Source organism: Caloenas nicobarica, chromosome 1 (assembly GCF_036013445.1).
Source record: "Caloenas nicobarica isolate bCalNic1 chromosome 1, bCalNic1.hap1, whole genome shotgun sequence".
NCBI classification, from domain to species: domain Eukaryota; kingdom Metazoa; phylum Chordata; class Aves; order Columbiformes; family Columbidae; genus Caloenas; species Caloenas nicobarica.
This window is the reverse complement of record NC_088245.1, coordinates 37,196,825-37,209,293: the sequence shown is the minus strand read 5'-3', so window position 1 is coordinate 37,209,293 and position 12,469 is coordinate 37,196,825.

Below are 12,469 nucleotides of genomic sequence, written 5' to 3'. Positions count from 1 at the left end.
GATGAAGCCCAGGATACATTTGGCTTTCTGGATCGCAAGTACACATTGTGGGCTCATGTCCAGCTTTTCATCCAGCAGTACCCCCAAGTCCTCCTCCGCAGGGCTGCTCTTGATCCCTCCATCCCCCAGTCTGTATTGATACCAGGGGTTGCCCTAAGCCAGGTGCAGGACCTTGCACTTGGCCTTGTTGAACCTCATGAGGTTTGCATGGGCCCACTTCTCAGGCTTGTCCAGGTCCCTCTGGATGGCATCCCATCCCTCAGGCCTGTCAAATGTACAACTCAGCTTGGTGTCATCTGCAAACTTGCTGAGGGTGCACTTGATCCCACTGTCTATGTCACTGATGAACACATTAAACAGTACTTGTCCCAGTACGGACCCCTGAGGGACACCACTTGTCACTGGTGTCCATCCAGATACTGAGCCATTGACCACTACCCTTTGGATGCGACCATCCAACCAGTTCCTCGTCCACCAAACAGTCCACCATTGAATCCATCTCTCTCCAATTTAGAGAGAAGAACATTGTCGGAGACTGTGTCAAAGGCCTTATGGACATCCAGATAGACGACATCTGTAGCTCTTCCCTTGTCCACTGATGTAGTCACTCCGTGAGGGACTGTACACTGTCTTTGACCTTCCTTTTTCTGACTGACATACCTGTAGAAGCCCTTCTTACTATTCTTTGCATCCCTTGCCAAGTTCAGCTCCAGCAGTGCCTTGGCCTTCCTGACCCCATCTCTACACAACTGGGCAGTGTCCCTGTACTCCTCTCGGGATACCTGTCCCTGGTGCCACTGCCTGTGCATTTCCTTCTTGCCCTTTAGTTTGACCAGTAAGTCTCAACACAGCCATGCCAGTCTCTTCCTTTCCCAGTTTCTTACACCTGGGGATCAAGAGCTCTTGCACTCAATGGAAAGTGTCCTTAAAGATCTGCCAGATATTTGGGATACATGCTTGAGTATGCCCCTTCACATTCAGTGTTTGCCTCTGGCTGCCTGTGACGCTGGCCAAACCAAGAGCAGTCAGTCCCAGATCAGATACCATTCTGACAAGTGCGCTTCTGGCTAACAACCTCTTAGATACCTTCCTTCTATTAGAGGAACGCATGCTGTCCTACAAGAGTTGAAAGTCCTGTGATCTTAGCAATGCAGCTCATATCTTCTGTCTGTTTATTACAGCAAGGGCATGAGTTAGTTTATAAAACTGTTTACTCAGCAGCAGGAGGGCAGTAATTACTATAAATTGTTAATAATTGAATCATCTGCAAAACTATAGCATGTAGATACACAGAACAGCTGACTGAAAAGTCTGTATATTCCAAGTCATGCTTTAAAATCAGCGTGCCAAAGTGTTTTGAAGTGTTTCAAAAATATATCTTCTGGTTGATACTGAAGTAAGGATATTTCCACTACCAATCCAAAATCTCCCCTGTTCTTTAATAGTATACATTAGTATCAATAATGTCAATACCTCATTAGTATCAAACCTCCACCTAGTAAATTTTTAAGTAGATAACTGAAAGCAGATTTTTAAAGGTAAATGTTGACTGCAGGGAGTGTGGAGACTGTTCTTTGTCAGGAAAAAAATGGTTGTTGCTTTTTGAATAAGACATTTTGGTTTAGATTTTCCCTCTCATCCTTAAAGGACTGGTGCTCTCAGGAAACTGCCAGTTCTGCATTGTGTGAAAAGGTGTTGTTCAGGAATTTAGCAACCATACTTCTGTCAACCTCATTTGGACTAGGATTTAAAGTTGTATTTTATACCTCTCTTACCTTTTTTCCCTGATTCCAAGTTTGTGTGATGTTTATGTATTTTTGTAGGTAGTTAAAATCTATTAATGACAGTTGTCTTTCTAAGGTTAGCAGGTCTCTTACTGCAAATTTCTCTGGTGACTGATGCAACCCAGTCTCTATACAACTCACTGTTGCATACCTGAAGCATTTAGAAATCATGAATCACATCTAAAAGAAAAATGCTCCTCTTGTAAAACTCACAATATTGTAAATACTGGTGTAATTTCATCTACCTTTTGATTTTTGAGCCTTATGGAATGCTCAAATCACATTCACATTCTATTATGAATGTGATGTTAATAAACATGAATGTTAATGAAGAGTAGGAATGTGATTTTCCTTTCTTTTTTAATAAAAGTGGAGGTTGTCACACAATCTCAGAACTCCAGGAACTAGTACAGTTACTCTTAAGACAGTACACAGAGGCAGAAATCACTCTACACTATGAAAACAAACTGTATTAGTCTGCTTTTAAACATATTTACTCTGATTTATCCAGTTGTTTCAAATACTACATGATGAACATGAAATAATGTTCTGCTTATAAAACTGAATGGACTTTTTACTAAGAAAACTAGTTTTAAAATATTATAGTTGCTGCCACCATGCTAGTTCTGTGTAGACAGGCTCACTTACATGTCCCTCTTTTAAGTTCTTATTTCTCCTCCTTAACAACTTCTATGCAAGTTTTTGTAATGAGAGCGAATACATCTTTTTTAAAGTTAATAGTGGTATACTGGTAATAACGTGTACCGTTTGTTTATGTATTGACCATGCCGTTCTGCATATGAGCCTATATGTTTTGCTGATACATCTTTTGCTGATACGCTTTTCTTTCCTAAGGGCATCCTATCAATGTCCAAAAGGCTTATGCCATCTCTTGCCTTTGCATTACTGTTTATTTGTGGCCAAGATGTGGGCATCGGCAAGGTATCAAAAGCTCATACTTCCCATTTGGTGCTCGACTGTTTGCATATTGCAAGAGTGTGAGCACAGTGTGCCGGGTACCCCACGTCCTGCAAAGAGGCCATGTGTTTCCTGGTTACAATCCTTGCCTAAGTGTCACATGGTAGTTCCACTCCCACAAAGTGTGTGACAACCTGCTGTGACTGTGCAGTTCTTGTCACTAAAAGTGAATCATCTTAGTTCATAGGTCTGAGACTTTATAAGGGAACGGAATCCCCTTCTGCATTTAATACTTTGCCTTTTATGTAACCTATACTGATCCGTAGAATAGTGTGTTCTCAATGGGATGCTCATCCCTGATCGGGTCATATAATTCCTGGCTCACTTTATTATGTCTGTATTCCTGGGCACTGGCCATTTTAATGGGACTGTTGGAGGCATTACTGCTGACTCCGTATGTTGAAAAAAAAATCCACAAAGCAGAACTCCAAATCCTTAAGACTGGTTTAAAAGAACTGTATTTATTTTAAAAGGAGAGATTATTTAGATATGAGCTTTTCATTAAAATTTGCTTTACAGGTTCAATTCTTTTCTCAGGAACCAGAATGGCTAGGTATATTTATTTTAAAACCTGAACCTGAGCTGTCCAGCTCCTCAGGAACTGAGCTTAATGAAGAACGGCAGCTGTCAAATGACAAGGGATTTAATGACAAAGTGCGACAAAAAATAATAATTTAAAAAAGCTAATAGGAAAAGAAACAACAATAGAGACAAGGGCTTTAGACATGAAACAAAAAAATAATAGTGGCTAAAAGCTGATGTGTATTATAGTTGAGAGGCCTATCCTGGACTTATTCACAGAATCACAGAATTGATTGGGCAGAAAGAATGGATAAATCTCATAAGTAGGACAGTATTAAAATGTCACTCAGCTGTTGGTCCCTAAAGCCTTCTTGCCCTGTTATCTTATGTCTCAGAGTGATTGTTGCTGAAAGACTGCTGGATGCTGTAATAGACAATACTAAGTAGATGACAAATCAGTTGTGTAATTCATTCTCTAAAACTTTGCAGTAGATTACATCCAGAGTATTTTGTTTAAATTTGAAAAGGAAAAAACAAAGCTGAGCTGGGTGGTCAGGCAGGATATTTTTCATATTGCTTCACTACTCGTGACATACAGAAACTCTGGATAGGTAAAACAAATATTTGTGACCCAGAATTGGCAAAGGTACTTCTACATACATACAATGCCTTACCAGCACAATATTGGCACAATACACTATTCTGTCTTTCGAGCAATGCACAATCATGGCAATACACTATTCTGTCTTTTGAGCATCTACTTTCCTATTATCAGGCAGCCATTGCAAATATTTTCAAGATCTAAGGAATGATAAAAACCAGAGATGCATCCTTAATACTGGGAAGGGATCCTGTCTATCTGAAATCAACAGAACCCTGAAAACCTGAAGGTACCTCATTTCCTGCATTCCTATACCTTTCTTTCTTACGGAAATACCTGTGAACAACTTGTAGGATGCAGACATGTCGAATACACCTGACAAGAATTTTTGATCGTGTCCTAAACAACCTTTAATATAGGTGTAGACGTGACACTCAAGCCCGGGACCTTGTAGTGTTTGATGGCAACTTGAAGAGCAGTGTAGACATAACCACAAAGAGCTCACTGATTACTATTGCATCCCTGACTTTAATCCAAGGCTAACATCTCGAAAAATTATGTTTATTTCATTCATCTAATAATGTTTAAAAGAAGAGCCATCATTCATGGAACAGAAAAAAATGAAGTTTACATTTTACATTTTCATTTAAGGCTAATTGCATAATGCATTTATTGTACCACAAAGCTCTAATTTCAGTTTATTCAATGAACAAGCAGAGCATAAATAGATACAATAGACAAAAATAATCAAATCAAAGAAGTTCAAAATAGGTCCACCATTCTGCTTTCCATCCATGTCATTAGGCTGCTGCAAAGCACCAAATTCGGTGTGTTCCAAACATTTATCAGTATTACTGTCTATGCTTGTTTGGTACTTGGAGATCTGACCTATTTTCCTTGCTGTCTTGTACCTGACACTGTGCAAACACCAGAGAAGATATTCCCTGTGTCTTGAATACACACTTGCTTCCATTACCTCCTACCTGAACTCCAGGCAAGATGCATAAGCCGTAGAAAATGCCATGTTCAGAAACAAAGCACTTGTACGACTCAGCAGTGCAGACTGCCACAAGCATGACAGTCTGCTCTCAGCTTCTTATTGAGTGTTGAATCAACCCTTTTGTTGCGAGTGCTTAGTGGTGTGGGGCTGGCATATTTAAAAGATTTCTTTAAGCTGTGCAATTTCCACTGTCAGTAACTCCACTCACATAGAAAATTTCTCTCATAGAGGAAGGAAGAACTTCCATAAGATCCTCTCACAGACAACAGGAACAAGGTCCCACTGGCCCAGAGGACTACTGTTTCCTACTCCAAGTACATGCCACATTTTTATAGCTTTGTTTTCTCTTGGAAAAATCCGGTATGTTATCCACATCTCCATCTAAAGGCAGCTCGATCCTACCCGAATCAAAGCTGCTGTGTCACACATCATGTGTGACACTCTAGCATGCCCTGCACACTCTGGTTGTCTGCCACATGTAGATGACATGGTTGTACTCAGTTTCCCTCAGGGAGAATGATGAACTGAAAGTTTTCCTTTGCCGCTGCCTAGATGTCCTCCCCAAACTATTCTGCTAATGACTGCTGCCTCATTGCTTCAGCCTCTACTCTGTGGGGCATGACATGGCAGCAAGCCATGGACCGTGTGCATCCTTCAAAGGTGCTGAACTCAATGTGCTGGGTCACTCAACAAGAAACAGCTGTTCCCAGTGTTTGAGCAGCGCATGGCAGAGCGGACCAGGTTCCACCACTTTGAAAGGCATCTAAGGGGTCTGTCCTCTGCTCAGGAAAAGGTGGCTATAACCCCAATACACATTCTCCCCCTACTACTCCTCTTGGGTTGACCCAAATGTGAGCAAAGTAAAGGGTTCTTCAGAGCCAGGCTCCTTTATCAACACTGCTGAGCGTCTTGGTTGGAGAATGGAGCTAGCAGTGCCAGGAACCTGATGCCCTGGTCCCTCAATAGTGTCCTCCAGTTGGCCTTTTGTTCTTCATTCCACATGCTTGTTACAGACCATAGTTTTGCCTCTCTTCTATGTCAGGCTTCATATAAAGGCTGGATCCTTCAAGACCAGGACGTACAACGTAACATCCTGACCAAAAGTGTTATTTAATTTCTCAGACCAGAGATACATCTGACAAGCCACTCTCGGTTATTGTTCCTGAACTGGAAAAAAGATGTCCGTCACCTTCCTGAACTTGCATTAGAACTGCAGTCCTTTTACTGTAAACTGTTGGACCAGCTCCAAAATTACTTCTGGGAAATCCTCTCACCAGCAAAGCCCTAGTCTTCTCCCTGCATAGCCAGACAAGAGCAACACTTTCTGCCAAATCTCCAGCTCACCTCCTCATGCTTTTATGACAGGTTGGGCTAGAGCAGAACGCGTCCATTTTCTTGTGGAAAAGAAGCATAAAAAGGAAAATTCAAAAAAAAACAACAACAACAACAAAAACCACACAAAACCAAACCAAACCAAAACCACAAACCCACAGAAATACAAAAGTGAGAAGATACAGTAGAAATAGGAGAAAGAGTACCAAAAAGAAAGAAAGCAAGAGGAATAGAAGAGAGCAGAGGCAACAGCAGAAAGTAGTAACATCAAAATACACAATAAATTTAGAGCCAAATACTGAAATGACTGCTTCGTACCACATGTGGCTTTGTAGGACAGTGCAGAGATGTTCTTATGAAGAATGCTAGAGGAAATGTTTTCAGGAGCTTTATGTGCAAAGGGGATGAGGTGAGGCAGGGGAAAGAAGGTGTTTTTTTCAGCTATTCATGCACACTGTGTAGGGAGTAATAGGTGGAGGAGAGAATTCATCCACACCATGACTTCATCTGGAGTGCAGACACTTGTGCTCCAGATGTCTATGGAAAAAGAAAATAGCATTTGCAAAGCTGAAGAACTGGGGGCCCATAATAATAGGGTACCCTATGAGCAACAGAACAGAGCTTCCCCTAACTTATCACCTTCTGACATCTATGGACACAAGTTTACCCTGGCTAAAATTAGTCCTTGTGAAAACTTTCTGGGAAAAAATAAACACAGCAGGAAAAATAAAATATTATCTAATATGACAGTGCATGGATCAAAAAATTCTCTCTTGAGAAGAACCTGTGAGAAAGAATGAACCATCCATGTATGTGGCCAATGTATTAGTGTGGGGTTTCCAGCCAGTTGTGATCTTAAAAAAATGCTTAAATTAAACATGCACTTCAGTGTTAGCGGAATAAAGGACCGAAATTACTCACATGAAGTCATAAAGAAGATTGTGGCAGAGCTGTAAACTAAGTTAACGTCATGAGGGCATCAGGCAGGAAATGAAGAGCCTTGTTCTTTGCTCTTGGCTCTGCCACTGTCTTGCTGTGTGGCAAATCACTTCCTCTTCAGGTGACTCAGTTTCTCCTGTAGGCAAATGCAAATAATGATTCATCCTTATAGAAGTCATTCAAGAATGAAGATGGAAAATGTTATAGAAGAGCAAAGTAGGAATTCCATTCCAGTGCTCTCTACAGCCCATCCTTGGTCCTCTTCTTCCTGGATTTTTTGCAGAATGATGTCTTTGTTACTGCAAATGGTATTTGTTAGAGATAATAAAGCTGCAAATTATACAGCAAAAGCATGTGAATGAATTGAATGCTGGGTGATTTCTATTATATACTATAAACAAACAGAAGATGCGCTAAAATAAAATTATCTGTGTTGCAGAGTCAGTCACGCAAAAAATGAAATGCCAGTTTGCTACTCATATGTGACTATGTAATTTTAAAAGCTGTCATAATATAAGCAGAAAGAAGGTGGGCATATATTGTTAGACTCTTAGAGGTGTGCTGAAACAGGCACAGATAGATGAACAGAATGAGAACGGTTTAGATCATAAAAGGAAGATTATAATTTTAAAGTCCACAATCTTGTTTACAGCAGAGACAAGAAAGCATATAGCAGTTGAAGTAAGGTGCTATAAGAGGACAAAAAGCAGCACAGGCCTTACTTTGTAGGTTGTTACCCAGAGAAACTGAATTAACCCTGCTACAAGCTTCAAGAAGTTAAATGGTGAAGATATGCAAACCAGAGTTTTCAAATGAGCCTTTTGTAATATATTGCTTATCTTCGAAGTGTCCAGGTTCAGATATACACAAGACCAATTTTTGGAAATGCTAATCATTCACAAATCTGAACAAAATTAATTGGAAAACCATCTAGAAAAATATAGGAGGGAAACTTTTCCGGTTAAAAAACTATAATAGCTATTATTAATTAATTGAATGAATGTTTTCAATATCATACATGCATATTTGCAACCTAGTGTACACCTACTATTTGTTATAACCAAAATCTACAAACAGTCAATTAGCCAGCTGTATCTTAAATTAACTAAGATGGTACCTTCAAATTAATGCTTAAATCTACATTTTACATATGCAACTGAGCATAGATAATTTAGAAATGATGTTTCAATTTTATTTATAAAATGTTTGAAACCCTCTGGCATTGAGAATATTGTGCAATCTCAGTAAAAAACAATGTCCAATAGGTCTTGAGTATAATTTTCTTTTGCTCCAGCCCAGGCAAGTTTTCCATGCTCCTTTATGCATCCTAAGCTCAAGGAAAACTCCATGCCCATTCTTAGATACATCTGGACCTATTTTGATTGCCTGAATGAATATAAATATATGTATGAAGCTGAATTGTTCCATGAAAACAGTAGTTGCTTCAATTGCTTCCATATATTTTTTTATGATGCTGCGACATTTATTTTATATCACTGCCTTGTAATTCGGTTTTAGCTTTCTTTTATAACATATCCTTGCTTTCCATGGCTTTTTTACTGGCTCTCTCTGGAGCATTTCCTATTTAAATTATCATTTACTGAAACTATGCTTTAGGGCCTATTACTCCTTACTCCTTCCCCTAGGAAACATTTTACTATGCACAGTTCAGCATTTTTTACATCATTTTACATCATTCATATTGACATTGTGTTGGCTGTATGAGTTCCCTCATTCGTTCTGTTAATTGTGGAAGCCTGAGCCCTTTTAAATCTATCTGCAGTTGTCATTAGGACTTTCTGAAGAACTCATGCCATACAAAAGTCTCTAAATATATGTTGTAGATAATGTATACATTTTAGCACTCTCATTATCCATCTGTTGCTCTCAGAATTCATATTTTACTTCCAACTATTCCATAATCTCACATTATTTCTTCTCCTTGTGACATCTGGTATTGCTGTAGTACTGCAACTTATATAATGAATGGATTGCTGAGAATACATACAAATTCCAGATACTCCATCACTCTCTTCACTGAATCCCTTCCTTCTATGTTGTTCTCTGTTGGATTTATTAGTCTTAGCATATCCAGTCTGATTCACCTGTTTGGTACTCACTGTGGGGTACTCAGTACTACATGAACAATGCGATTCAAGGACATGCTGTGAACATTAGCCTGTTAACAAACACGCTACGAGGTTGCAGTTCTCACTCTGCTTCAGGTGTTGCCTGTGTAGTTTGGAACCAAAAAGGCTCTTGCTTGTTCTCTACAATCTGCTACTTGCGTAAAAATATTTCTGGGTCCTGGCTCTTGAGCAAACCTCCATCTCCAGGAATTAATATGACAAACAGAAATCCCGATGTTGAGCTCCCTAAGCAGCACAGTCCTCTTGTATGTCACGCAGGCACCCACCATCACTACCTGCCGTCAACGTGAAGTAAGAAGTCCTCTGGAGTGCCTGCTGCTTTCAGTAGAAAACCAGCACCAGATGTCTGCAGAGATACAGAATTGTCTTATTTTCTCAGGATACCCTATTTTAATTAGATAATTTTCAGAGGTGTCATGAGTAAATATGGAAGAACTTTAATACAATTTAAAAGGTTTGTAATTACTGTATTTAATGCCAGGCATGTCATATTCTCTTGCTGATTGGATCTCTCATAGTTTTTGAATTTGCCAACACCCTGTCCTTCTGCATCTGTTACTGCATTTCTTCTCTCAGCTTTCCTTCCTGCAGGCTGAGGATTACAACCCTTGGCATCTAGTTTCTCAACTCCTTTACCCTTCATTACCAAAGGGACTGAAAAGACTTTGCTCTTAGTCCAGATGTTTTGATCCTCTGTATCCACTCCCACACGAAACCGACCTCTCAGTCTGCCCCATACCAAGGCAGCAGAAAGTCCACAAAGATTTTATTCCCTCATCTGCAAGAAATTAAGCTTAGCAAGTCTAATAAACTTTACCAGTTAGAAAACAAAAAGTGGCACAAGAATGCCCAGGGAACAGAGAAATTAAAACTTCTACAGCAGAAAATAATTTGCCGGAGAAGGAATATTCCACAATTTGAGAATGCGAGAGGCCCTAATTATAAGTTCACTATTTTCATGGTATAGTTCTCTGTTGTTTCAAATCACCTCAGTGTGTCATTTTTTTCCTCTATCTACCTTTATACAGCTCAATATACTTCACTTATTTCTAAATGATGTTATGTTACACAGCTGCAATCATATTGGGGCATGTAATTATACCTTTGTCTGCTTCCCATGTAAGCAGAACTGCCCCATGTCCTGTCTTTGACTAACATGGGGGGGTTGAATGGAGCTCCTAAAAAGTATTCCTTCCAGGTTTCCTGTGTGTATGCTCCAAGCTCTCTGGCTGCATGGTAAGGAAAGCAGCAAAACTAAGGAATTAAAGGGGTTTTACTCCAAAGAGAAAAGTAACTGTATTCCTTTTCCTGTAAAAACATGGCCAATAGGCTGTGTTTTTTAAAAAAAAAAATATAGTGACAGGAAGGAAAGCTGACAAATTAGCAGCTTCCCACAGTGTCATACTCCTGACACCACCTGAAATTCACACATGTGAAAGGCACAGTCCAGGCAGCCCCACTCCAAACATGAACTTGTCGTTCTGTCGCAGCTCTGCGGCGTGGCTGCGCGGGGCGATGCCTCAGCAGCAGCTGCACAGTCATTCCAGGAAGATGCGGGCATCGAAGATATAGAGTGAGACAGAAATTCTGGGCCCATTAGGTCAATGGCAGTTTCACCACTGCCTTTATATTTAGGCTGGGTTGGCATCTCGTGTGCCTGACTCATATTGTACCGAGCCTCTGAACTCCGTGTCAGGATCCCTGCCCTGCCCGCTCTTGCTGCTCTGTCTCCTTGCCAGTTCCAGCATGGGGAAGGTTTGAACTGGGACATGAATGGGGCCATGTTCCCTTTTCTTTAGCACTGTTCAAAGTATTGTGTAGTTTCTCATATAGTATGTCTGGATCCTGCTCTGTGTACTGTACAAAGGCAGCAGGAGAATGCAGTTGTATGGCTGTGCTTCAAAAATCACATAATTTTTGGATTTTGTTCTCCCATGCAGTTTGATGCTAGAGGAGAACATATGGCTCAAAGTGATTTTTCCCACTTTACAATTCACATATTCTTTACCATATGTGAGGCATTATTTCATGCTATGGCATATATAATCCCTTCTGTGTCTATTCTTCCCTACTGCAGGGTAGACAGTATAAATTTTGTCTTTCTGCTCTTAAGGCATTGTCACTCTGCTGGTCTTTTCAGACATTGGCTGTAGGTTTCCATGAATGTTCCTTAAGTATTTTGATGTGCTTTTTGATTATGTCCCTGAGAAATTTTAATGATATCTTCAGTTTTAACTTTGATTCTGTAAGCGCTTAAAGCTTTCTTGCTAGGCAAGTCACAGACCACTTGATCCGTTATCAAAGAAGCTTGCATGATCCCATAGCCACAGAATTTCAGCTTCTAATCTCCAGCATATGACAGATGCATCAAAGGCTTTGTGGGCAGCTACATTCAGCAACAAATCATACAGCTCTCCTACATTTCATTCCTTTTCAGTGAGCCATATTTATCAAATCTGCCCATTATCTCCTCCAATAGATGTTAAAGTTAAACCCTCTGAAGCCGATGTTGCAGGTAAGTAACTTTGATGAAAGAGAGAGCTTCCTTTGGTACAACACAAGAACAATTTTCTAAAGGATGAATTTTCGTCAACTGTTATACATGTTCTCTGTCATTTTTAAGGTAGAAACTTAACTGCATCCACTCCTCTCTCCTTCTTCCCTTTCATTTTACACTTTGCTGAGATCTTCTAGCTTTCTCTCTAAAATCCCACTAAATTCTGTGTCGCTTAGTGTGACACCATGTCCACTAGAGTGGAACAAAATAAATCCCAGTAGCTCTTCATAAGCTCTAAGACGATTTTTCCCGAACAGGCATAAACAACTGAGACTGTTGAAAAAGAGCTAAAAGGGAGTTTATGCGAAAATGGGCTGATGAACAGTACTGGCAATCTCAGAGGGTACTGAATCTAACAGACTGGGTTACTATAGTTCGCATCTGATGATCTGTTGATTTTCCATCTAAGATCCCCCTGCATTTGGGGACATCTAGGGAAAGTAATTCTATTATATGTAATAATGCATGAGGCCAGAGTGCAGTTCTGTCATGGGCAGGACATTTAGAGGATGTCTCCTTTTTTTTTCCCGCTCTGCTGCTAACTACTTCCAATAAGATATTAAATATGCTTTGGGAGTATATTATACTTATCTGCCAAAACGGATA